The sequence below is a fragment of the Lynx rufus genome, unplaced genomic scaffold (assembly GCF_022079265.1).
Source record: "Lynx rufus isolate CCGP_SWC_20201006 ecotype Redwood Valley unplaced genomic scaffold, mLynRuf1.p SCAF_5, whole genome shotgun sequence".
Lineage (NCBI taxonomy): Eukaryota > Metazoa > Chordata > Mammalia > Carnivora > Felidae > Lynx > Lynx rufus.
The window spans coordinates 55,918,980-55,946,926 of NW_025814867.1; positions in this window are offsets into that span (position 1 = coordinate 55,918,980).

Genomic DNA, 27,947 nt, shown 5'->3' on the forward strand with positions numbered 1-27,947 from the left:
AACAGAAAAGTAGAAATAGAACAAGTTGAAAGCTACCACGTGCCTCTTGGGAAATTAGGACATTTAGAGAGTTTAGGAAACCTCTGGCAATTTTGTCTGTATTATGTGTTAGTTATTGGTGAAAGGAGTATATTTCACAAGTCTCCTACCACTTATACTACTGCCATTTGTTTACCATTTCAATTTCCAGGAAATATTTGATTTTCCATATTTACCACTGTCCTTATGATAGAAAATTTGGTTTTTTAGGAAACCAGAGACTACGTCCTGGAGGACCTTGGAGGTAAAATCTATGGTCAAAATACTTGATTCTTCAAAATTTTCTTATGCTATTCAAGTATATTAGATGATATATAGGATGATTACCATTAAAAGACTATGCAATCTACTTTCCAAATTAATTTTCAGCTATTCATACTTGTTAAGTCTTACCAGAACTGGAGGAAAATACTCCTCTAGGTGGGGGATGGGAGCATGTCTGCACCTCAGCCTACCTGCATCTCTTTGTTGTGTATCCAGCTCTCACTCTGCTTAGAACATAGAGAAAAGGGAAATATACTGATCAGAGTAAAGGATCTAAATTAGGTCATAATTATTGAATTGATTTTTGGTTATGAAAACAGCATCATTTTGCCTTTGAAAATGCAATTTTGTGTCCAAGTGAAGCCCTGGCTCTCATTTTTGTTTGGGGTTTTTGGGGGGGGCGGTGGGAGGGGATAGGTGGTGGTGGGTGGCATTGATGCAGCTCTGATTATCACATTTTCTTCTTTTCTGACTGCCTCTATCAGAAGAAAAGATCATCTTTAGGGCCTGGTTTTGAGAAAGGAAGTAGAATTTATAGTTTTTTTTCTTAGGTAAAAATGCATATATAAACCTACCTTGGGCAAAGTTTTTCATGGGGAAGCAGTGAAAGGACCTTGTTTTCTCTACTGTATAATTGCATGTGTGAATTCTTCATGAGTGGGAGCAAGCCAAAGCAGGCTTCAAATCATCTGTCATATTTCTCCCACACAGAGGGGCAGTTAGGGTTCAGACAAGAAGTCAGATAGGAATACATTCGAGGTATTATTTTAAATATTGGCTTTAGAATTTAGAACTGAGCAGGTTCCAAGCATTGAAGATTTCTGAGCTAGAGACTGGTCTTGGGGGAGTAGCATTTTCTGGCATTAATTTGTAGGATGGATTTAAAGAATAGGTACTGGAGACAACGATATTTTTTCTTTGCATATGTTATTGCATGTACTGGTTGGGTAATAAGAGTCTGAAACAGAGTGGTGGCAGTAGGTAAATGAAGGGGCAAACAGAATTTGAGAGGCACTATAGATGTAAAAATGGCTTACTTGCTAACTGACTGGAAGTGGTGATTGGGTTGATAGAAAAAAACAAACTAAAATAGACTGTCAGATTGTAAATATGGGGGCCCAGGACAATGGTGATACATTCAATGGAAGTGTGAAAGACCAAAGGCTGAGCTTACAGATGATGAGTTCACTCTTAGACAAATTGAATTTAAAGTGCTCATGGTATATACAGATGGAGAAGTCTATAAATATTGTTCTGGTATTCAGTGGATGGGTTAGAGCTAATCATCTACACCTTCTGTAGACCCACTCATTCCTTTTTTCTTAAGGAAAATTAATCACCCATAGCTCCTAACCACCCCCTCCCCCCCCACCCACACACACACCTTAATGTCTCCAGCAGCACTGACGAGAGGGAGCTGGCATTGACTTGTCTCCGAGCACAGCTGAACAGACACTGGCACCAGGTTGGGTTACATCAGAATCTTTCCCATCTCTGCCAGGAATTTGAATTTGGATTTTAAAGACATTTCTTAGTGTTTAGTTTGCTGCTTGAACTTGGGTTGGAACAGCTGTATGTATGCTGAGAAAATATATGATCAATAAATACACAGAATTAAGTCATGCACAGAAAGATACAGAAATGAGAGAACATGTAGAATCAGGAGGGAAAGGTATGATTAAACACATATATGCAGGCAAATTATCTATGTTAAATCAAATTCAAGGTAGAAAAAATGAACATGGGCTGTGGAGAAAATACCATTTATATAACTAAGTGATAAAAATGATTGCTGCTCAATTATAGCAGATAGCTCTTGTGGTGATGCCCTATTTCATACTAATTTTGCCTTCTTGAAACTCCCACCAATATCAGGGCGGAACCTCAGGAACTATATTTTCATCATGTGATGCTGATAGACTTGAGTTAGACATTTTAACCAACATAGGTATATCCAATCTCCTCTTGAAGAAGTATGGAACGATTGGCTTGAGTGGTAGTCAAAATGTGATTGTGGCCATAGTACGCACTCTAGTACGTACTCTATAGTGGAAGTTCGTTGAACCTGCCAAGGTCCCTAGTGCCAACTTAAATCCTGCTTACCCTGGTATTGGTTAAGACTTGGATCCTATAATTTTTTTAAGTTTTTATTTAAATTAGCCTAGTTTCTTTCCATGCTTTTGCTTAAACAAGAATCCTTTTTTGTTGTTACATGCAACTAAAAGACATTTGAAATTTTTTAATGTTTGTTTATTTTTGAGAGAGAGAGAGAGAGAGACAGAGAGAGAGAGAGAGAGAGAGAGAGAGAGAGAGAGAGAGACAGTATTGAAAAGGCTCCAGGCTCTGAGCTGCCATCATGGAGCCCAGTGTAGGGCTTGAACCCACGAACCGTGAGATCATGACCTGAGGTGAAGTCCAACACCTAACTCACTGAGCCATCCAGGTGCCCCATAAAGACATTTAATTAAATACATGACAGTACATGACAGGAGAAAGATAATACAGATGGGTATTGGTCCATGTACAGGTGACATCCACTTATGCATTAATTGCAGAGCTATGTTTATATTGTTATAGGGGTTCCAACAAAGTAACATGATATTATATTCAGTGCTTATAAGCACTTTACACTTTTTTGAGGCTCTTTCCTATACATGAACTTGTTTTTTTGTCTTCACATTAACCACTTAAAGTATATATTCTTATTTTTAACTGTATTATAGGTAACAATGGGATAGTGAGAGAGGTTGCATGACTTGTCCGAGATTCTGTGACCAGGGAGTGGCAGTGGGCTTGGGCTCTACATTTTCTAGTTTCTTTTCTTTTTTTTCTTTTTTTTCTTTTAATTTTTTTTTGTAAATTCTCAAGTTAGTTAACATACAGAGTAATCCTGACTTCAGGAATAGAACCCAGTGATTCATCACTTACATACAATACCCACTGTGCATCCCGAAAAGTGTCCTCCTTAATGCCCATAGCCCATTTACCCCACCCCCATCAACCCTCAGTTTGTTCTCTATATTTAAGAGTCTCTTATGGTTTGCCTCCCTTTCTGTTTTTATCTTATTCTTCCTTCCCCTCTCCTGTGATCATCTGTTACGTTTCTCAAATTCCATATATGTGTGAAATCATGTGATATATGTCTTTCTCTGACTGAATTATTTCTCTTCGCATAATACCCTCTAGTTCCATCCACGGTGTTGGAAATGGCAAGATTTCATTCTTTTTCATCACTGAGTAGGATTCCATTGTGTGTGTGTGTGTGTGTGTGTGTGTGTGTGTGTGTGTGCCTTCTTAATCTATTTTCATTTATTTTTCTCACTATGTTGCATAACTGTAGTTACCGATTCAGTTATGAAGCATTAATTAGGTTTTGATACTTATATCAATTTTAAAACTGATTTTTTAAAAATGTAGAATGACTTTATCTTAATAAGCTTTTAACAAAGCAATAACAATTTGAAATCTGTAAAGCTTTAAGATTTTGTGATAGAAATACTGAACACTTCTTTCTTGTTCTCACACCCCTTTCTTAAAGATCCCATCTTTCCCATAACCTTGGAGTTTCCAGCCCTGAGTTCCATGTAAGCTCGGTCCTTTGGCTGTAGTTTATAGGATCAGAGATTGTCTAACTTAGGGCCATCCTATCAGTTTCCCTTTTCTAAAAATTTTGATTTAGAGCCAAGATACTGAGTTCCAAGTTCTAGGAAGAGCCTGTAAGGTCAAGTGGACGCAGGAGTTGAAGATGGCAGCTTTGGGGTGGCCACTGAAAACTGTGCAAATGACTGAATGTGCAGAGAAGTCTAATGTTCAACAGTCAAGCAGGTAGGCAGACAAAAGCAGAGGTGATAGACCCTTCAACCTCACAGAAAAAAAATAAAGAGGGAAATTAAGAGACAATATAAGTTGTGGTTATTGTTTTTCTATGTGCCAGGTCTCTCCCTGTGGAAGGGCCAGTTTTACTTCTTGTTCTTGGGTTCTGTGTGAAACCCCTGCATCCTTCCTCCAAATTCTTCTTCATTTGAAATGTTTCTGTAATAATATGTTGTCTGCTTAAGAAGACATTTAATGTTCTCTAAAATAAAGGAATTATGTAGCCAAATTTTCATGTGAATATTTTAAGCAGTAATGGCAATAAAATATAAAGTCACCTAGCAATAATAAATGAAATACAAATTTGTGTCTCTATGGATTTTATTTTATTATTTTCTTTTTTTAAAGATTTTATTTTTAAGTAATCCCTACCCAATGTAGGGCTTGACCTTACAACCCCTAGATCAAGACTTGCATGCTTCACTGACTGAGCCATCCCAGTGCCCCTCTATGGATTTTATTTTAAATTACCTTTTGGTCACTGTCTTCAATGTAATATATATAAATAATGTATATTTCTTTCTAGTCATTATTTAAAAAATAATTCCTGTAATAGTTTCCTATTTTTAAGGAATTACTAAGCAAAGGAAGCATAGACAGTTTTTTTAAAATATAAAAATTGTATGTGATAGCAGGTTGGTAGTTCTTCAGTTATCATATTGCTTTCTGTATTAATTTACTAGAGATGTCATAAAAAATCACCAAGCTAAATAACTTAAAAAATAGTAATGTATTAAGGCCTAGAAAGAGATTAAAAGTGATCTAGAACATATTAGAATAAGTGGAAAAACAGAGTCATAAAGTCAGTTTAGAATCTGAGTAAAGAATGGATAATGCTGAAAACAGGGACGGTCAGTATAGACCTGAGAAAATCAAGCAAAATTAAATGGTGGAGATAATATATATGGAAGAAAGAGGAGACTTGAGTAAACATAACTAGTGTCCCTGAAGGAAAGATTGGAAAGTGTATTAAAGGTTATAGAAGACAACTCTTCTCCTATTAGGTATTATAGAAAGTTGATCCAGGTGCTTTCAGCACTGATACATACCTTGTTAATCTTTATGCACTTTAAAGATTTCTGCAGGGCCATCTGGGCCAAAAAACACATCACATTTATGAAAGAAAAGTCTCAGGGCACCTGGGTGGCTCAGTCGGTTAAGCATCTGACTTCGGCTCAGGTCATGGTCTCATGGTTCATGAGTTCAAGCCCTGTGTTGTGGTCTGTGCTAACAGCTCAGAGCCTGGAGCCTGCTTCAGATTCTTTGTCTCCGTCTCTCTCTGCCCCTCCCTTGCTCATGCCCTGTCCCTTCCTCCTCCCTCCCTCTCTCTCTCTCTCTCTCTCTCTCTCAAAAATAAATAAACATTAAAAAAATAAAAAAAAATAAAAAATAAAGATCTCTACAGTAGCATTCAATGTGAAAAGGCAGTGGCACTAATTCTACAAAAGTTATTGGTGATAGACATACTTCACAATACATACAAACACATGGATTATAGGACTCGTGAGCTCTTCTTTGAAACAAACACAAATATAAACCATGATAGTATAATCCAATCAGCAAGACATGACTAAGGAGATGACCTAATCAGATTTTACCACGGGGGCAGTTCACCGAGACTATATTCAAATCATTAAATCTCATCATTATCAAGTAACAATGCTGGTGAAGTGGTTTAAGTCACCATGGATACGAAGCAACACCCTTAAGCCATAGGTTTATTTTTTTTTATTATTTTTTTAATATATGAAATTTATTGTCAAATTGTTTCCATACAACACCCAGTGCTCATCCCAAAAGGTGCCCTCCTCAATACCCATCACCCACCCTCCCCTCCCTCCCACCCCCCATCAACCCTCAGTTTGTCCTCAGTTTTTAACAGTCTCTTATGCTTTAAGCCATAGGTTTAATGCCTTGACTAGGGTCCGTGCCATGCTCAAACTTTAGTAAAACATCTCAGGCTACATCCACTGGATGGACTGCTAGAACAAATCCTCAAAACACAGTGCTCATCCCGATCCTAGTAAGAAGATTCATTGGTTGTGTACCTAAAGTCTTAGGATGCTTTTATATTTAATTTCAGTATAATCTTTCAGGTTGCCTTACAGAATATATGTACCAATTTATACCCATAGTTACCGCACAGGAATTCTTTTTTTTTTTTTTAAGTTTTTATTTTAATTCCAATTAGTTAACATACAGTGTAATATTAGTTTCTGGTGTACAATACAGTGATTCAACACTTCCATACATCACCCAGTGCTCATCAAAGCAAGTGCACTCCTTCATCGCCATCCCCTATATCACTCATCTTCCCACCTACCTTCCCTCTGGTAACCGTCAGTTTGTTCTCCATAATTAAGAGTGTTTCTTAGTTTGTCTTCTTTCTCTCTCTTTTTCCCTTTGCTCATTTGTTTCATAAGTGGAACAAAGAAATCATATAGTATTTGTCTTTTTCTGAATTATTTCACTTAGCAATATATTCTCTAGTTCCATCCAGGTCATTGCAAATGGCAAGATTTCATTCTTTTATGTGGCTGAACAATATTCCATTGTATGTATATGTATGAGTGTGTGTGTGTGTGTGTGTATACATATATATACATCACATCTTATTTGTCCATTCATTAATTGATGGACACTTGGGCTGCCTCCATGTCTTGGCTGTTGTAGATAATGCTACTATATAAACATAGGGGTGTATGTATCCCTTTGAAGTACTGTTTTTGTATTCTTTGGGTAAATACCCAGCATTGTGATTACTGGACCATAGGGTAATTTTGTTTTTATCTTATTTAATTATTAGTCTTATTAGTATCTATACTATAGTATCTATACTATAGTATACTATAGTATCTATACTATAGTACTAGTATAGTACTATATAATTATATATAATTATATAGTATATAATTACTATATATAGTATATATATATATACTATATATAGTATATATATATAGTAATATATAATTATACTATATATATAATATACTATATATAATTATATAGTAAATTATATAGTCATATATAATTTACTTATTAGTATCTATACTATACTATAGTATACTATAGTATCTATACTATAGTACTAGTATAGTATAGATACTAATAAGTAAATTATATATGAGAATATTAAGAATATATAATATATTAAGAATATCTAAGAATAATATTATATAAGAATATAAGAATATTATTAGTATCTATACTAATATACTATATATACTATAAGTATACTATAAGAATATCTAAGAATAATATTATATAAGAATATAAGAATATTATTAGTATCTATACTAATATACTATATATACTATAAGTATACTATAAGTATACTAATCTTATTAGTATTTAGTTTTTATTTTTATTTTATTTTTTTTATGATTACTATTTTATTTTTAACTTTTTGAGGAAACCCCATACTGTTTTCCACAGTGACTGCAACCAGTTTGCTTTCCCACCAGTTGTGCAAAACAGTTCACTTTTCTCCACATCCTCACCAACACCTGTTTTTTTGTTGTTGTTGATTTTAACTGTTCTGGAAGGCGGGAGGTGATGTTTCATTGTAGTTTTGATTTGCTTTCCCTGATGATAAGTGATGATGAGCATCTTTTCATGTGTCTATTGGCCATCTGTATGTCTTCTTTGGAGAAATGTCTATGTCTTCTACTCATTTTTCATTGGACTATTTGTGTTTTGGGGGGTGTTGAGTTTTATAACTACTTTGTATTTTTTGGATACTAACACTTTATCAATTTTGTTATTTGCAAATATTTTCTCCATTCCCTAGGTTCCCTTTTAGTTTTGTTGATTGTTAACTTTGCTGTGCAGAAGCTTTTTATTTTGATGAAGTTCCAACAGTTTATGTTTGCTTTTGTTTCTCTTGCTTCAGAAGACATATCTAGGAAAAAAACCCCTGCTATGGCCAAAGAAGTTACTGCCTGTTTTCTCTTCTAGGATTTTTATAGTTTCAGGTCTCACATTTAGGTCTTTCATCCATTTTGAATTTATTTGTGTGCATGGTGTCAGGAAGTGGCCCAGTTTCATTCTTTTGCATGTTGATGTCCAGTTTTCCCAACATATTTGTTGAAGAGACATTTTCCCTTTGGATATTTTTTCCTGCTTTGTCAAAGAGTAATTGACCGTGTAACTGTGAGTTTATTCCTGGGTTTTATATTCTGTGTTATTGATCTATGTGTCTATTTTTACTGCACAGGAATTCTTAAATTACCCATATTGTTGCCAACGCCAGGTGATGCTGTCTACTTTATAGACATACTATACTTTTTCATTGTTTAATTTTATTAATATGATAATGGATGAGATTGAGCATCTCTTTACTTACTTTACTCCCTATTTAGTTTCTGTTAAGTTTCTGTTTATCTTTCTAATCTTATTTTCTACCAAATTTCGTGTAATTTCCTTGGATAGTTTTTGGGGGAGTGGTATATTTTAGGTATTAATCTCACCGTTTTTAGATGTTGAAAATATTTTCTCTTCTTTTTTACTCCCTTTTTAACTTTGTTTTTGAACAGAAATTCTTAATTTTGATGTATTCAAATCCTTATTCTTTGCCTTAGATTTTGTGCTTTGGAGATCTTTTTAAATAAGTCTGTTCTATTCCTAGATGAGGTTCTTCTACTGTATTTCCTTTTTAATTTTTTTTTCAAAATGTTTATGCATTTTTGAGAGAGAGAGAGAGAGAGAGTGAGTGAAGAAAGGACATAGAGAGATGGAGACACATAATCTGAAGGAGACTTCAGGCTCTTAGCTGTCAGCACAGAGCCTGACACAGAGCTTGAACCCATGGACTGCTAGAACATGACCTGAGGTGAAGTCAGCTGCTTAACTGACTGAGCCACCCAGACACCCCCCTCCTTTTTCTAAAATAAAAGCTTGACGTGGCTTAATCCATGTGCAGTCTTCCTTGGTATAGTATATACATTAAAGAGTATTTTGGGGGGCACTTGGGTGACTCAGTCATGATCTCTCAGTTCGTGAGTTCAAGCCCACATCCTGCTCCATGCTGGCAGTGTGTAGCCTGCTTGGTATTCTCTTTCTCTGCCCCTCTCCCACTCATACTTTTTTTCTCTCTAAATAAATAAATAAACTTTCAAAAAAAAGGTATTTTTATGTAGAATTAGCCAGTTCTCTCATATCAGTCTATTAGGCAATCTATAATTTTCCACTTTCTGTTATTATTGTTAACATATTTCAAACGTATCAACTACATATCAGAAATCTCTATTCTGTTCCATTTTTTCTTCCTGTCATATTCTATACTATCTCTATTACTTTGTCTTTGCATTATGGCTTACCATCTGGTTTTAAGACTGTATCTCAGTTATTTTTTTTAAGTTGAATTAGCTCTTTTTCTGAATTAGACTTTTTTCTTTTTTGCATGCGTTTTATAAGGAGCAAAATGTTTTTCAGCTAAAGTTTGGATTGTGACACTTCTGGATCTATAGAAAAATTGGGGGCAACTATAACTTTTTTATATGTTAAATCATATCATCTTGAATGCTATATCTCTCCATATATATCTCCATAGATGATAAATCAGTTAATCAACACTTATTTTTCAAACCAAATGTATTTTCCCTATGAATATTGCCAATCTTGCTGAAATAATACATATAACTGTATAAATATGGAAAATTAGTAAAAAATATGAAAATAAAATTTAAAGTTACCTGTAATCCCTACAACTAGATACAGATGGTCTATTTTTACAGATTCAAAATAATAAGGTCTTACATTCTTAATGGTATTCTTGCATTTAAAAAAAAACAAAAACAAAGCACTTCAAACATAATGGTTCTAATTCCAGGTTGTTTTTTTTTTTAATTTTTTTTTCAACGTTTATTTATTTTTGGGACAGAGAGAGACAGAGCATGAACGGGGGAGGGGCAGAGAGAGAGGGAGACACAGAATCGGAAACAGGCTCCAGGCTCTGAGCCATCAGCCCAGAGCCTCACGCGGGGCTCGAACTCACGGACCGCGAGATCGTGACCTGGCTGAAGTCGGACGCCTAACCGACTGTGCCACCCAGGCGCCCCTCCAGGTTGTTTTTTATATGATGGTCACTATTTTTCTTTCCTTCTAGAAAGTAAAAGCTAAAGTTAGTATGACATTCCATAAGAGAAAAAGTATAGGAATAAATTATGTCACACATAGCCAAATCAGTCTATAATTAGTTGGTGTCCACTGTTTCATAAACACTTGTATTCAATGTAGATGATTAGCTGATAAGAAAAAAAGAGCATGCATTTCTGAAATGTTAGATTTAAGAGTCAAGTCAAAACAAATCAAAATGAAAAGGTTAGCATGTTCCATGTTGTCTTCTCTACCTGAAAATTTGTGAGGAAAAAAAGCTAAAAGATCCAGTGATAGATAAATTTTCAGTTTTTTAGACATGTGATTTCTATAAATTGTTAACCTCTTTTGATGAAGTGATTAAACAGCATGGGTATAGAAAAACCATGACATTTGCAATATGTATCACACTTAGAACTCTTACATTTATTTTGACAATTGAAGGGGATTTAAAATAAATTAGCTTTATTTTTTGTTTAAAAGATTGCCCTGTAGCTATAACAAGAATCATAAAACTCTACATTGTAACTATTTACTTTTATCTAACTTTCCAGTTACTTCTCTTACTGTATAATCATGCTTACTACTCCCCTGGGGATATAAGTTTTAATAGCTCACAAATACAAAAAAAAAAAAAAGTATTTAGAAACTCTCTTTGAGTTTCTAGAGCTTAGAGGTTATCCTAGAGGTTCTTTTTCTTCTTTCCTATTTTTGAGTCAAGACTGACAGCTGCTAACAGAGATAAGATGTCATTCATGGTGTGTAAAACTGAATAATTTTAAGTAAATATTTGGTATATCAGAATAGTCATCCCTAACAAAGATCACTGAGGACCAAAGACCTACTATTGAAAAGCAAAAAAATTTTAAATCTTTTTAAGAAATATCTATAATATAGGTTTGCAGACCTGATGAAATGAAATATTTCTTTTAAAATGATTTCTATAAAAAGAGAAAGCACAAGTCCTTTTCTATAAAAAGGAAAACTGATTAATTTGCCTACAATAAACTATTTTGTTTTGTTTTGTTTTTACATGTGTTTGTATTTATGCAACACAAGGCCTCACGAATAAAAGGACAAGCTACAGACAGGAAAAAGAAAAATGTTTCCAAAGCACATTAACAATGAACATCCAGAATTTACAAAATTTTCTATAAATCATTTAAGGGGGAGAAAAAAACCAAGCAAATAGCAGTCAATTACAAAATCTATAAACAGATTATTTTCAGTAAAGGAAAACTGAATGACCAATAAACAGATTATGCTCAAACTCACTCATTTCACTAACTGCATTTTCACACCTATATGAGATTTTAAAAAAGGGTATATCCATGTTGGGCTTTACTTTGAGAAACAGGACTTCTTCCGTGCTGATGAAGTGGTTGGATAACATCGTAAAGAGCATGGGTTCTGGAGGCACTGGCTTCTGTTTCAAACCCTCTAACAATCTTTATGGTAATGTGCCTTGAGCAAGTTACTTTATCTAGCTGTGAAACAAATCTCTCTGGGCTGTGCATTTCCTCAGGTCTTATGATTGAGGCACATACTGCACTTTGTTTAAAATTATCTTTTCAAGAATATTTGTATAGTAAACAGTCTTTGAAGATAGAGATAGTGTCTCCCACTGGAGTAAAGGGCATGCATGCTTTCAGGACATTATTAAAGCTTCCCTAAACTCACTGTTCCTCTTCTATAAAGCAGTCCACTGCAGGTGCAGATATCATCTGACTCTGCTGGCAAAGCCCTGTAAGAAGCAGATTTTGGGGGAGCCAGTGCACGAAAGGCTGATACTCTGGCTCTTCCTGTTACTGTGAGCAATAAATTGTACTTCATCTAACCCAGGAGTCTCCTGTCTTCTACAAGTATCCGCGAATCTTTGGCAGGCTAACTTGTTAGCTTGTAAGTGGAATGAAATCTCAGACCTTCACACTTGTTTGCAAATGTCTCTTTGCCTGATTTATTTTTCTCATCTGTAGAATAAGTGTGTGTGTGTGTGTGGGGGGGTGGTGGTGGTGGTGATATTTTCTATTCATAGGACATTATTATCTAAATTAAAAATGTGAAACATTTAGAACAGTATCTGGTACAGAGCAAGTGCTCAATCTGTTTTTGTATATACAAAGGTTCAAAACACTATAAAGAATTACTATGTATTTTATGGCTATATTTTATTATATATATACACATACATATACATACATATATATACACACATATATACATATATATATACATACATATATACATATATATATATATATGGCATTTAAAAATGTTAATAATAATAGACTCCAAATCGATTGTAGTTGTTAATTCTGAGGAGGTAAGAAGGCAAATAGGATTAGGAAATTGACACAGGATGCTTCAACTTGGTTGTGTTTTAGTGTTTTTAAAAGTGTCTCTGAAACAAATATAAAAAATATGTTAAGATTTTAAAAGGCTAGATATTGTATACATTGTTTTGCATTTTATTATTATGCAAACTTCCGTACATTTAAAATATTTTATAAAAATAACATTTAAAAATATGTGCAAGACCCAATTATTTTGAATGATAATTTTAAGGCTCCAGAGTTGTCATTCCATTATGTGGAAAAGCACATTTAGAAAGTGCGTTCTACTTTTTTGAAATAGAACCTAAATGACTGTGACTATTGTACCCAATTTTTCCATTTCCCTATATTTAGATATGATTTTTCTTTCTGGCACTTAATTGATGTGTTATATAGTGCTGTAGTTTTAAAGAAGTGACACTTTGTAAAGTCCCAAAACTAGATCACGGGGACCTTACAGCTTCCACCCTGTTTGCTGGAATATTCGCTCTTGGAACCCAGAGCCACCACGGAAAAAGGCCAAACATCTCTTTAGTAATCTTGCTGCGAGTGCAGGTGCTTTGGGTGACCCCCGCCCACTGCCAGACAGGTGAGAGAAGAAGCCTCTCGCCTGATTCTTCCCCTCAGCCATTGGCCCATCCTTCCCGTCCCACCTGAGGCAGCGGACTGTATAGAAGTGGCAGGCCATCCCCTCTGTTCTCTAATTCCTGAGAGCAAAATCTATTGGTTATTGTCACTCACTAAGTTTGGAGATGGTTGCATGTGGCAGCAGGTAGCAGGAGCAAGCTCCTCTTAAAAATACCTGGTTTGCTGCTTACAGTGATGGTGGAGCTACGTGGGATACATACAATTTGAACATTTTCAGCATTTGTTTAGAGGGCCAGAATAGGAGAGGAATCCTGCACACGATAAGAAGCACAAAGGATGGTTAAGAAGAAAAAGAAATGAAACAAACAGAAAAAAAAAAAGTAAAGTGCAACGTATATATAGTTGGTACATAATTGTTTAGTTCATATATATAGTTAGTATTGTATATATATTTTCCAGGCTAAAAATCTTTACAAAGCAGCTGCTGAGATTTGAGAGCTTTCATCATATCCATCTTTTTATTTTTTTATTTTTAATTTGTAGAAGTAATTTTTAGAATCACGTATTTTTGTTTTGGAGTAATCCAAATTTTCCACTGAAAAAAACATCTCAGCCTGCCCATAAAACCTTCTTCTTCTCAGGTACCTATTTTGATTAGGTATTTCACTATATTTTAAAACATTACTAAAAAGAGGGCAGCTTTATTCTTTTCCATTGATTTTAATATTTATCACACAGAATGTTGGTTTTCCAGATTCTTACCAGAAATTATAATTTTGTACTCTCTGAAGCCAACTTTTACCCAAAACTGTGTGTGAGAAATAACTTTATGATGTTCCCAAGGAATAAGAACCCTGTTTATTCCGGATGACTGTTTTTAAAACTGGGGTTCATGGATCAATTGCTAATAACCATTTTGGTAGTTGCTGGAAAACAAAACTGCAGATTTATGACCCCCAACAAAGGCCTACTAAATCAATATCTCCAAGGACACTTCGTTATTCACAAGTTGGTTGAATACTTCATATATATAAATATAGAGAGAGGGGGAGGGACAAAGAAAGAGAGGGAGAGACAGAGAAAGTAAAAACTCATGCTGTAAACATTTTGAAATTTATTCTGAATCCAACTTGATCAAAAGAAGGTTTATGTATCTTGGAGTGCCTGGGTGACTCAGTCAGTTAAGTGTCTGACTCTTGATTCATCTCAGGTCATAATCTTATGGTTCATGGGTTTGAACCCTGCATTGAGTTCTATGCTGACAGTGTGGAGCCTGCTTGGGATTCTTCCTGTCTCTCTCTCTCTCTCTCTCTCTCTCTCTCTCTGCCCTTCCCCTGTTCCCTCTCTTTCTCTCAAAAAATAAACTAAAACAATTTTTAAAAGGTATATTTATCTTTATCATTTTATATTGAAGATCTGCTAAATTGTGTTCCCCATGACCTCATTTTCTCAGCTTTCATTCAGCAAAGTTTTAAGATAGAGCCATATTAAATTTCATATCATAGTTGCACTTCAGTTGCTATTGAGAGCATTGGGTAACACATGATGAAGATTCACATGAAAAATGTCCCATTACTTTAGTACTAGTAAAAATGGATTTCTTCTGAGTAAATTCGTTACCCCATGGTGTCATGGAAATTATTCTTCTCCATTTGCTTTACCATTGACCCCATTAAAAAATTTGTAAAAGAGATTTTGTTCTATTAAAATTCTTTTCTTTTTAATTTAAATCCAAGTTAGTTAACATATAGTATAAAAACAATTTTAGGAATAGACTTTAGTGATTCACCACTTACATGTAACACTCAGTGGTCATCCCAACAAGTGTCCTCCTTAATGCCGCTTGCCTGTTTAGCCCATCCCCCCACACGACACCCCTCTAGCAACCCTCAGTTTGTTCTCTGTATTTAAGAGTCTCATGTGGTTTGTTTCCCTCTCTGTTTTTATATTATTTTGCCTCCCTTCCCTTATGTTCATCTGTTTTATATCTCAAATTCCACATATGAGTGAAATTAAATGATACTTGTCTTTCTCTGACTTATTTCAATTAGCATAATACACTAGTTCCATCCGCTTTGTTGCAAATGGTAAAATGCCATTCTTTTTGATTGCCAAGTAATATTCCATTGTATATACATACCACAACTTCTTTATCCATTCATCATTTGTGCTTTTTCCATATTTTAGCCATTATCAATAGTGCTGCTATAAACATTGGGGTGCATGTGCCCCTTTGAAACAGCACTCCTGTATCCTTTGGATAAATACCTAGTAGTGCAATCACTGGGTCATAGGGTAGTTCTACTTTTAAGTTTTTCAAGAACCTCCATACTGTTTTCAAGAGTGGCTGCACCAGTTTGCATTCCCACCAGCAGTGCAAAAGAGATCCTCTTTCTCCACATCCTCGCCAACATCTGTTGTTGCCTGAGTTGTTAATATTAGCCATTTCAACAGGTGTGAGGTGGTATTTCATTGTGGTTTTGATTTGTATTTCCCTGATGATGAGTGATGTTGAGCATTTTTTTTTTTATGTGTCTGTAGCCATCTGGATGTCTTCTTGGGAAAAGTGTCTTCCTCTTTCTCTCTGGCAACTTTCAAGGGAGTGTTTTTTTTTCCTGCACTCTCCTGATATGCTGCACTCTCCCCCATTCTCTGTCCTCTATCCACAAAAACAGCTCCCTATACTCCACACCTTTCTCTCCCCCAGTTCGCCTCTCTACACTGTATACCTGCTGAGTTCTCTGGCTCAAGTTGTTCAGATTGTTGTGTTAATCCTCAGATCAATTTCCTAGGGTGTGCAAAATGGTTTGGTGTTGATCTAGCTGTGTTTCAGGGATGAGACAAGTGGAGGGTCTCCATGCTGCTTCACCATCTTCCTGGAGATCTCTACAATTCTTGTTTAATACTGAAATTCTATTTTCCCACTGCCACAGATGTTTTACTTCTTAATCTTATATCATTAAATTTAATATTATCAGCTGCCTTAAATTCTCCTTTGCAGTAGTTTAGGGAAGAAGGAAGGAAGAGAGAGAGAAAGAGAAAAGGAGGAGGAGGAGAAAGTAAGGAAGGAAATCTTTAGAACATTAAGTCTAGTTTGGCTTACTACTCCTTACAAAAATATAGACAGTAAATAGTGTCTATAGGAAGCAGTAAATAGTGTTTGCTAAATTACAATAAATAATATCATTATTTCCTATGCTATAAGAAATTAATAGTTCATATTTCTTACTCAAGTTATTAACTTTCCTTCTTCACCAATAAGACCTACCCAAGTCCATCAATCACCAATGGGCTGGAGGGAGGTGAACAAAAACAATGTTCCCAAAGCTGGTGTTAGTTTTGTATGAGCCACCAGGAAGGAGATACCTACAGATGTCAGTCAGCCCCTCTGTGACATTTTCAAGCCCACAATATTCCTAGCACCAAAAATACATTTACTACAAAGTTTTATCCAAAACTTCATGGGCCACTTAATTCTACCCAAATCTTGGACACCTCACCTCTTTGATTACTTGTCAGAATTGCAGCCACTCCTATTTCTTAACTCTGTCCTTCTCTTGTACCACAAAATTTGTTCTTCCTCTTCTGATATTTCCTGTCCTCACACAAGACAAATCCTCCTTCAGAATATTCATATGTGGGTTTACAAAGTCTAAAAATTTCCCCACATTTTTTTTTTCTTTTCATAAAATGTTTCTGTTTCCCAGTCCTTGCGGGTATCTAGATTCTCCTCTAGGACCTACCGCTCCTTCTGGCATTTTCTAGTGCTCAGTCTTCCAAAATCGAGTTCCCACTATCTCCACATTTGAACAGGAGAGAAAACAAGAGTGGATGAATCAGAATTCTTCTCACAATGTCATTCTTTCTTTCTCATCTCATGGGTAAATCTCCCATTTTTTTAATCCATGGTATTCAGCTATACCAACATCTACCCACTGTTAGCAGTCAGGTAAAAAAAAAAAAAAAAAAACAACAACCAACTACTTTATTTCTTGATACTTTTTGTTCTCTGTTCAAAGTCTTCACCTACATTCTAATTCTATTGTCACCACTGACCCCTCGTTCCTAATTTCCTCCTATTTGAGCTCCTAAGGTCATAGATAGAGCATATAAAAGATTAGGAGGCTTCTCAAAAACTCTGAATGTTTGAAAAGTAGAAAGCAAAGTAGGAAGCAAGTTATCTATTTTCTCTTCCCTATGCTTCCCTGATTTTTCTTGTCCTTTCTAATAACTTTCTGTAATTTAATATTATGTACATACTTATATAAGCATTGATGGTGTCTGCACCTAGAAATGTTCAACGCCAAATTGGGGATATGCTTTGAATACTGATCAAGTGACAGCATTGGTAAGTGTGGCAAAAATGGCATCCTATAAAGTAGTAAAGGGCATGAAGACTTACAGTCTTGAAGGGAGGGAATGAGGGTGATGGAGAGAGGGTCCGATGGGAAGGACCCCATTCCCCATACATATATGCACACATTACCCTTTCTCTCCTTGTCAAGGTTGCAAGCCAACACCTGAACCCCAGAATACTGGCAATTGCAGAAGAGCAAATAGCAACTTAGAATTTAAAGTATTACGTAACAACTCCAAGCACATCTGTTCTATATCAATTTCTCAAAGATACAGTTCATTAAAATCAGTCTCACCAGCCATTGTCATTTAGTCACTTGACTCTGTCATTCTTCGACTGCCACCTCCCTGACAGGATTCTGACAAGATCCAGAAGGTCAGTTAAGCTATTTGCTACTCTTTTCCATTAATGGTTTATTAACTAGGCAAGGCTATATATATTCTTTTCAACTATGTGTCTCCAGTCAAAACTAGCTCTGCAGAATGGTAAATTTCCTCCTAAATCATTTTAAAACTATCAGGTGTCTTCCTCCCCATCTCAGAAAGAATATGCATGCTAATGTTTTGAGTTACTTTTATGCATAATGTTGGTTGTATTAACTACACTGGACTGGATAAATCCTTTATTTCTGATAAAAATCAGCATTCTTTGAAGAGTTTTTTTCACCTTATCTGAAAATGTTTTCATTTTTCCTTCCAAGTTTTTTTTTTTTCTTTTCTCTCAGGGCCTGATTTAGAATGTCTCCCTTATTGTTAATTATACTCAGTAGAAGTCACTAAAATATCTCCCTCAGTTAACATCCAATTAACTGAATTGCTTTAGAGGTAAACTCCCTCTAAAGCATAATCAGCATATTCGTGGCTTGGTTTCCCTCATTCTGCTTGTGCTACAGAATTTACCTCGTAGCAGAGCCAACACAGTATTCCCAATGGTCCGTTCTATGAGGATCTGCTCTTCGCGTTGCCTCAGTGAGAGGGCTTTCCCTGTTTTCAAAAGCAGGACCACTTGCCATCAACGTGTTTTCTAGAAACAGATTTTGAAGGTATGGCATTCATAGAAACTGGGAGATATCCAAGGGCCTTTATCATAAGTACAAACCCTTTGAAAGTACATGCCAGAGGCAGGTTTAACTGTAAATCTCTCTGTGTAAAAATCCACAGATTTTTATCAAATTCTCAATGAATCTACAGTCTTAGAAAAACTAAATAAAGACAGGCACAGTTCTTGCATTTGCCGATTTAATGGATGGCACGTGGTACCATGTGTAAGTAAACTTTTCAGCAAAATCGTCAATGAAATTCATACCTAATTTAGATTTTTTAACATGCCTTCATTCCTTAGTCTAGTTGAAAATGGCTGATAACTTCTAACCTTTACTTACCCTGCAGCACATTCGGTGGAAGTTCATGCCAATAAGTACATACTGCTACATTCACATACAGACACACACACACACACACACACACACACACACACACACACACATCACAAAAAGATTTAGCCTGGAGTTAAGAATAGCCTGCCACCTACAGTCCTATACTTTATTGATTCTTCTACATCTATCATTTTATAAATTCTCTTTCAAAGATTCTATGGTAAAAAAATTATCTCATTCATGGTAACATGAGCTTTTGTTTCTTTGTTTCAGATAAATATGTTCTTTGTTTTCAGACAAGCTTTTGGTTTATTCAGGTTTTTCTTGTTTTTTTTTTTTTGTTTGTTTGTTTCAAAGGATTGTGTTTCATTTAATGCATCAATACTACAAATAAGCAATAATTAGTAAACTCCAGTACTAAAAGACATCAATAGCCTGGGGCCAGTGGAAAATTAAACGGATGCAAAAAATAGAAAGTATGAATTAGTACAGAGTGTTTGATAATATTAAATTTTTGGATACATTATGTTCATTTAAAATGTTCTTTTAAAATTTAAAAGCTGCTGAGGAGCAGTTTCAGTTTATTTTGGGGAAGCCGTGAGTCTACCAGAATGGCCAATGATGTCCACATGAAAACAAAATATCCTGCCAGATTAAAAATCAAACACTCTACTTAGTGAAAGCAACTGACTGGATGATGATTGAAATGTCCCTAAATGTGCTAGCTTTCTTAATTCTTCACAACACCTTTCATTTTATTTCATTTCATTTTACATATGAAATTTCATTGTAACTAATTTTGGGGAATCCAATTACATTTTTCCTCTCTGCTTGGTAAGTGAGAGTCAAAACAAAAACAAACAAACAAAAAAAAACATTAAGGAAAATTCACCTTGTCTTTGTAGTCCAGTGGCTTGGTGAGTGGAGAATTATTCTGATAGTAGGACTAAAAGATGAGTAATGATGACGGACATTTTGAGATCAGAAGAAAAAGCGTCACAAAGTGGTGTGCACACAAGAGAAAGGAAAGGAGGGAAAAAATAAAAAGTCTCAATGAACTTATTTTAGAATATATGTGTATTTTATTATTCATCATGTAAGATGGTTTGTAGCTTTGGGAGGAGGAGATGTGTCATATTTACCGCTTAGACTTCTCAGGCTCTTCCTTTGCCCTGGATAGAGTCTGTCCAAATTCAGATATTTCTTCTCAGAATGAAATTAGTCCTTTAATTTAACCAGATATTTTTACTCTAAAGTTATTGGAAGTTATTTACATTAGACATAAATGAAAAAGATGAATGTATTCAGCAGTTAAATTGGATACAGAGGGTACTTACATAAAACTACTTGGGTTTGATTTTGATCATCACTCCATTTTCACCGAGGCTTGGCTATTATTATTCTAGCAAGACTTTCTTAACTTTGGCTGTCACCGCTTTTCCTGGTGCTCCATTCTCCATTTTTTTCTGATGGTTTTGCAAAGGGCTGTCTCATACTTCTCCATATCATGTTTCAAATAATCTCATGGGATTTGCCAGAATCTAGATTAGGGATAGAATGACAGTGTGAAAGCGTCCCAGCTGATGATGATTCACCTTCTTAGCCACCCCCAACTTGGATGGGGAAACTATTGCAGCTCACTCAACATCCAATGTCCTAGTACAGTAAATAGTATGATGACTTTATTATCCTCACCGAAAATCCATAAATACAAATATCCTTCCTTTTCCCTGAGCAATTGATGCCTTGCATCTCTTCTACCTTAGAACCCCCAATGAGAACACGACCTGTCAAACGACCTGTCACTGGTGTTGTTGGGCTCTGTTAGGGCTACATTCTCTATTTTTAAAATATTTATTTATTTGCTTAGTAAGTGTGTGAGCAGGAGAGGGATGGAGGGGGGGCGGAGAGAGAGAATCCCAAGCAGGCTTCTGGGCCGCCAGCTCAGAGCCCGGTGCCAGGCTCGATCTCACCACCATGAGATCATGACCTGAACCTAAATCAGGAGTCAGACGCTTAACGAATTGAGCCACCCAAGCACCCCAAGGCTATATTCTCTAGTAATCAGCTAAGAAATTACTGAGCACCTATTATATACCAGGAGGTATGATGAATGGGTGCTAAGAATAAAAAAATAGACATGACAAATACTCCCTGCCCTTATGAAGTTTTCAGTCAGGTGGAACTAATAATATTCTGAGGACATCTTTATTTTCATCAGGGGATATCTTTGTTTATTTAGGACTGAATTACATTCTTTTAGGGAAACTGTCAACTCTTGGTCTTTCTCCTAGGCAAAATATCAAATATACATTCTTGGTGTTTTTTGTCACTTTTTATCAAGCAATACTGAACACTGTACTTTCCTTGAATTCAAAATGCCTCTAATCTAAGAACACTGGTACTATATTACCGTGGTAGAATTTTAAATGTGGAAACAGCATCTGCCTTGTATTTTAATCCAAATCATTAATTACAAGTGCCTTATCTGTTCTGTTCTCATGCTGCCTTTCCTGTACAGGTCTGCAGTGTGGGCACCTCTAGGGAGTCAATCAGTTGTGAGATGATAATGTGGTCAACCAGTAATCAGTATCTTTGATTGAGGGTTTATTCTCACTCTATTCTCGTTACAATTACTATAGACCACAGATTTTGCCTAGTAAACATCTCTCAGATCTATCACTTTCCCCTCCATTCTTACCTTGTCCTCATATTCAGGTGTGGCTAGAGCAGTCCCTAAACTACACTCTTTGATCTCTCAAGATCTTTCTTTACATATTAATCATCACAATTTAAATGCAGTTTAAAGCATATTATTCCATGTATAAAAGTCTTCCAATCAGTCTTCCCACTTCTTACAGGACTAAGTCCAACCTGCTTAACACAGGCTGTGTTCTTGCATTCTGGTCCTGGCCCTCGTCTGGTCAGTGGCCACCAGGAACATAGCTGCATTCAAACAAAATTGGGTTTCGTAGTTCTACAGTAAGGGACACTGCACACCATGGATAATGATAGGTCATCTCAGTAAGAAAGTTTAAGAAAAGACTGGTTAAAGAATTGTGTTTATGTTCTGTAATTTGAAGGAAGTTTGAGAAAGCAGGAAGTTTGCTCTGCTTTGGGTGCTGGCAGAAAGTAGGCTAAATGTAGGATTGGGCGTATTAATGACTTTTTTTTTTCCCAATCCAGGAGGATAAAGAATAGGGACTAACGCTGTGATTAGTTAAGAAGCAACAGCCACTCATGTTAGGAAAGGAGGATAATTGGTCGTTTTTGTGGTTTACAGTGTTCCCATTTTTGTCTCTGCACAGATACCACATTTGTTTACTTGAAACGTCTCTTTATAAACTACAGTTAGCTGTGAGTTTATCACATTTTCCTTATTCTTGATGACCTTGATGGATTTGAGGAGTACTGGTGAAGTCTTTTGCAGGACATCCCTTTACAGGAAATTATGTCACAAGTAGAGGGGGGTGTATTTGCGAGGAAGATCACAGAGGTAAAGTACCATTTCTATCACACCGCAGCATGAGAAGATATAGTCAACACAATTAATCATGGCTGATATTGACTGGCTGAGGTGGTAACTGTCAAGTTTCTCCACCATAAGATTATTATTCCACCCCCACCCCCTCCCTTTTTTTTTTTTTTTTTTTTTTTTTTTTTTTTTTTTTTTTTTTTTTACTGAACTCTTTGGAAGGAAGTCACTATGCACAGCTCACACCTACAGAGTGGAGAGTTATGCTCCCTCTCCTTATTAACAGAGTATCTAAATTATTTGGAATTCTTAGGCAAAGGAGACTTATCTCTTTTCCCTCCTTTTTTCCCAATCATTTACTTATGTCACTATTGGTTCATGTATACTTATTTTGTACTTTGGGCTATAATCCCATATTCCTTTATTTTATTAATTTCCTGTCCAGATAGTTCCAGCTTTGGCCACTAGGAGCTCCCTTAATTGGCTCCTGTGCCCCTTTGACATACCTCCCATCAGTTTTTTCTTCTTATTGAGTACTTCCTCACTTTTGGGCTCCCTAAGATTCAACAACCTCTTATTGTATATTTCCTGTACCTAGGAAATATATCCCGTAGAACTAATCATTTACCCTAGGACACTGGTTTCTTTTTGCTGGAGAAGGGTATTAGGAACTAAGATCTGAGCTCTAGTTGTGCTCCTACTGGGGTATCAGCCCTTCTCAGCTGTCACAGCAAAGAAACACAAGTAACCCAGGTACATACATATATTTATAAATATTTTTATATGCAACCATCTTTAACTCTATTAAACCCAACATGAGTTCATATTAATGTCTCCAACTCTAATCCATTACTACATAATTAATTCTAAACTCCTCCCTTGCATATTAATAAATTTTCACTGTGACTATGAGATATCTGGCTCCCACCATCTGCCTTACATTTACTTAATTCTTTACTTGCAATATATATGTATAGCAGAATCTGAATTCTTAACCCATATCCCCATGGGCAACAACTTAATCAACTAGAGTACAGTCATGTGAAGTTTCTTTGCCTTTACTCTTAGAGACTCTACATATTTCCAGTTATTTAGGTCAGCACCTTTTCCTTCCATTTCTTTCACTGAAGTGGTTTCATACATTTGTAACACAATTTGATCCTCTTGTTACAGTTTGCATTCCTTCTTGGAGCTCCCAAATTTTTAAATACCTTTTGTTCTTACTTTTGCGTATATTAACATTTGTACTTTGTGTTGTAATTGTCTATGGGTTTTGAAGAAAAATGCATTGTCATGTATCTACCATATTTATTATCCATTCACCTATTAGAAGATACATTGGTTGTCACCAGTGTTTTTGTGACAATAAATAAAGCTGACATGCTTCTTTAGGTGTAATCATTTCCAGGTGTGGCTTAGAAACTTCTCTGTGTTTCCATAATGTAATTTTCATAAAAGTATAATCTTCTACTATACTTATTTGCTTATCATTTTTTTTCTTTTACATTCAGCTCCTTGGAGACTTAGACCATAACTAATACATCTTTACATCTTTCACTCTCAACCTAGGTTTCAGTGAATATTTTTAATTGAATGAACTTACCAGGTAGTATATACAACAATTTATATTTATATACCTTATGTAATTTAACATCACACAGACACACTCATAAGTAGATTGAATGTGTCACGCCAGATAAGTTAAAACTCCAAATGTTTTTCTAAAATGATATCCATACTCATATTTTTAAATATGAGGCTCCTTTTGTAACTGTCATCTACTATTTAAAAGAAAATGACATAACTATGGATTTGAAACTATTGGAAAATATATTATAGCTTCTCTTCATTTGGATCACTTGAAATAATGTAGAGTAAACACATACATATGAAGGGGATTAGAGGTTTCTTCCATTTGAAAAATAGTTATTCATTTGGCTTCTTTATTCTTAAAAAATATTGTTTTGATTGTGCTTTTTGTGTTATTTCCAGAGAATATTAACCCTTTATGCAGTAGACAGTTGGGATATATCATTCCAGATTATTGTCAAAAAAACCCAAAATGCAATTTCCTTCTTTTTAACTTTATTCAGTTCAAGTTATAAGTCATCTGGCAGATATCATAAGCCATGTGACACTTTTAAAGGCCCACAGGTAGAGAGTGAAGGCAAGAATTAATTTATACTTGAAAAAAGAGAAATATTCAGCATTTCAAAAGAAGTTTCTAGGTTATCCAGATACACATTTCAAATAGAGTGATTTATATAATCACTTGTATATCAAATTATTTTATTTTATTTTTGTTAGTCATGTCATTAATAATGTAAAGGTAAGACACTAGCTACAGTCAGTTCTCATTTTTCACAACAGATACGTCTATACAGTCACTGCAAACAGTGAATTAGCTAGCTAATATTAAACCATCTCTCCTAGAAGAAATACAGGGTTAGGTTCTTGCAAGCATCTGGTTACAACATTTTTATCAACTGATCAATATACTACCTATTTTATGTGTCTTTCTGTTTAAAATATTTTATTCAATATATATTGTTGCTTCATTAATACTGAGCTCGGGGATGACAACACTTAACTCATGTTTGAACAAAGCTTATCTAGGAGCCCCTGTGTGGCTCGGTTGGTTGAGTGTCCAACTTTGGCTCAGGTCATAATCTTGCAGTTTGTGAGTTCGAGCCCTGTGTCAGGCTCTGTGCTGACAGTTTAGAGCCTGGAGCCTACTTTGGATTCTCTGTCTCCCTCTCTCTCTGCCTCTTCCCTGTTCATGTTCTGTCTTTCTCTGTCTCTCAAAAAATGAATAAATGTTAAAAACATTTTGGAAGTTTATCTAACATGTATAGGGCACATCACAGTTTTCTCCTGCTTAGAAACACTAGGTAGCACTTTAGCACTGTGCTTGGGGGCCAGCTTAAACAGAGAAATCAACAGAAAGCACAAAAATGCAAAAACACAACATTGAATAGACTGAATAGGACACCTGTTTACAGTCTGAGAGCTGAACCAAGAAAGCTGTCTCCTTGTTTTGGTTTGGTTTTTGACTCTCTTTTTTGTTTGTTTGTTTGTTTGTTTGTTTTTTAAGTGTTTATTTTAATTCCAGTTAGTTAACCTACGGTGCTATATTAGTTTCAGGTGTAGAATATAGTGGTTCAACAATTCCATATATCACACCAGTGCACATCATGACAGGTGGACTCTTTATTCTCCATCACCTATTTCACACCCCCTCCCCATGTCCCCTCTGGTAACTGTCAGTTTGTTATCTATAGTTAGGAATTTGTTTCTTGCTTTCTCTCTCTCTCTTTTCCCTTTATGTGTTTGTTGTATTTCCTAAATTCCACATATAAGTGAAATCATATAGTGTTTGTCTTTCTCTGACTGACTGACTTTCCTTCTTCACCCGTTTTACCTACCCACCACCCTCCCCTGGATAAAACCACCAAACTATTCTCAATGACCTGTTTTGTTTGTTTGTTTTGATTTGTTTTGTTTGTTTTGTTTTTAGATATCATATATAAGATCATGTTATTTACTTTTTTTCTGTTTGACTTATTTTACTTAGTACAATGCCTTCAAGTTCTAGCCATGTTGTTGCAAATGTCTCCTTGTTTTGACCTCGGTTGGAAATGTGTGTGTTGGTGACTCAAATTATTTCCAACTCTGTGCATGTTCATGACAGTCTGAAAATGCCATGAGTATGGATTTGGAGGTTACAAATAAGTTTTAATGAAGAGGTTAATTCACAAATACAAACTCTATGAATAATGTGAAGCTATATTAAGTATAAGTGGCCCATATAATATGCATATGATATTAAACCTGTTGTAAAATAATTTTATACTTATTGACAATAAAGTATGCAATATGAAATGTTTGCTTTGCAAATTTAAACAGCTTTTTCTTAAATGTAAATTTTCTGTTTAGAAAAGTGTAGAAAGCTCAAAATAATAATAAAACCATTCTCCATTAAAAATGTCAGTGAATAAATTACTCAGTATTGTTAATCACTTAATTGTGAGAAGCAGAATGATAGTTGTGAGGGAAAAAAAAAAGGTTAATAAAATTAAAAAAACACCATCAAAGTATGTCTATTTGGTGAAAAATCAATGGTGAAAAATACTGTGAAATTAATTGCTAATTTATGTCACATGGACTATGTGTTGTAAGAATTCAGAAGAGGTGGGATCAGTGAGGGTTAGAGACACCAGAGAGTTTGGAGATAATGACTTGGGCTGGATACAAGGGGATAGAAGTATCTAAATGGATGAAAATTATGAGAAGAAAGAACTTTCAAAGTCCAGTAATAATGGGAGAAATGAGGCAGAGACTTGGAAATCATGGAAATGATTGTGAATCGTAAGCAGAATGAAACTAAAGAATTGAAACTAGAGAATTTGTTTGTGAAATCAAAACTAATAAATCAGATGGGGAAGATGGTACAAAATCAGATTCTACTGAACCTTTAGATCACAGAAATTTCACCTGCATGCAGTAATAATCAAAATGGTTAAAATCTATTGAGGGTTCTATGTCAGGAAAGAGCTTAAAACTTCATATGCCTGGGGGATTTTCTTTTTTTTTTTTTTCTTTTTTTTAACAATGACCCTGTGTGGATGAGTATTATTATTTTGCTTGTTTTACAGATCAGAAAACTGAAGTTTGATGAGGAATAAGGAAATGAGCTTAGAGAAAGTAAAACTAATATAAAATTTGGGGTTCATCACTGAATCAATATGAAATAGAGAAAAATAAACCTCTTTTACATTGACTAATGGAAGAATGGCTTAACCAGAACAACACAGTCTACAGCTAATTATTCCCTAATATTGAGAAACTGCCTTTTGAGAACTCTACCTAATGTCCTGTGAACTATGAAATTTTCCAGTCTAATTTCCAAGGGTAGGGGAAAGAACCATTTGAGGCAATTAGAGAGGGATCAATTAGGTCTAGACTGTGGACTGCATGAAACCCACCTAACATCTCATAAAAGCAAGACCTGAGAGAGTCAAACTGTCTCTAAGCAATTTAACTACACCCTAGAACAAAGCCGAAGAATGGTCTTAAGAATACAAAAATATTTAGCACTTACAAATGCAAAGTTCATAGTTTCTGGTATCCAGTGAAAGATTGTCAGGCATACAAAGAAGCAGGAAAACATGACCCATAGTGAGAAGAAGAATCAATCAATTGGAATGCACCCAAAACTGTCACAGCTGTTGGAATTAGCAGGCAAGGACATTAAAACAATTTTAACGGACAGCTATATAAAACACAGAAGTTAAGTGGAGTCAATTAACCTTAAAAGGTGATTATTGAAGAAATGAGGTAATTAGTTCTTGGACTAGAGCCCCAGTATTAGAAAACAATATGGTAAGATGGATGTAAAAACCAACATTGAGATGGGAAAATCTAAAGAAATTCTTATGGGATTGTGTATAAGAGACAAAATTATTGTAGGAAAAAAAGTGTCAGATTTGGAGTCATTCCAAAATGAGTCTCAATCTCCATCATTTACAACTTCTGTGACCTTGG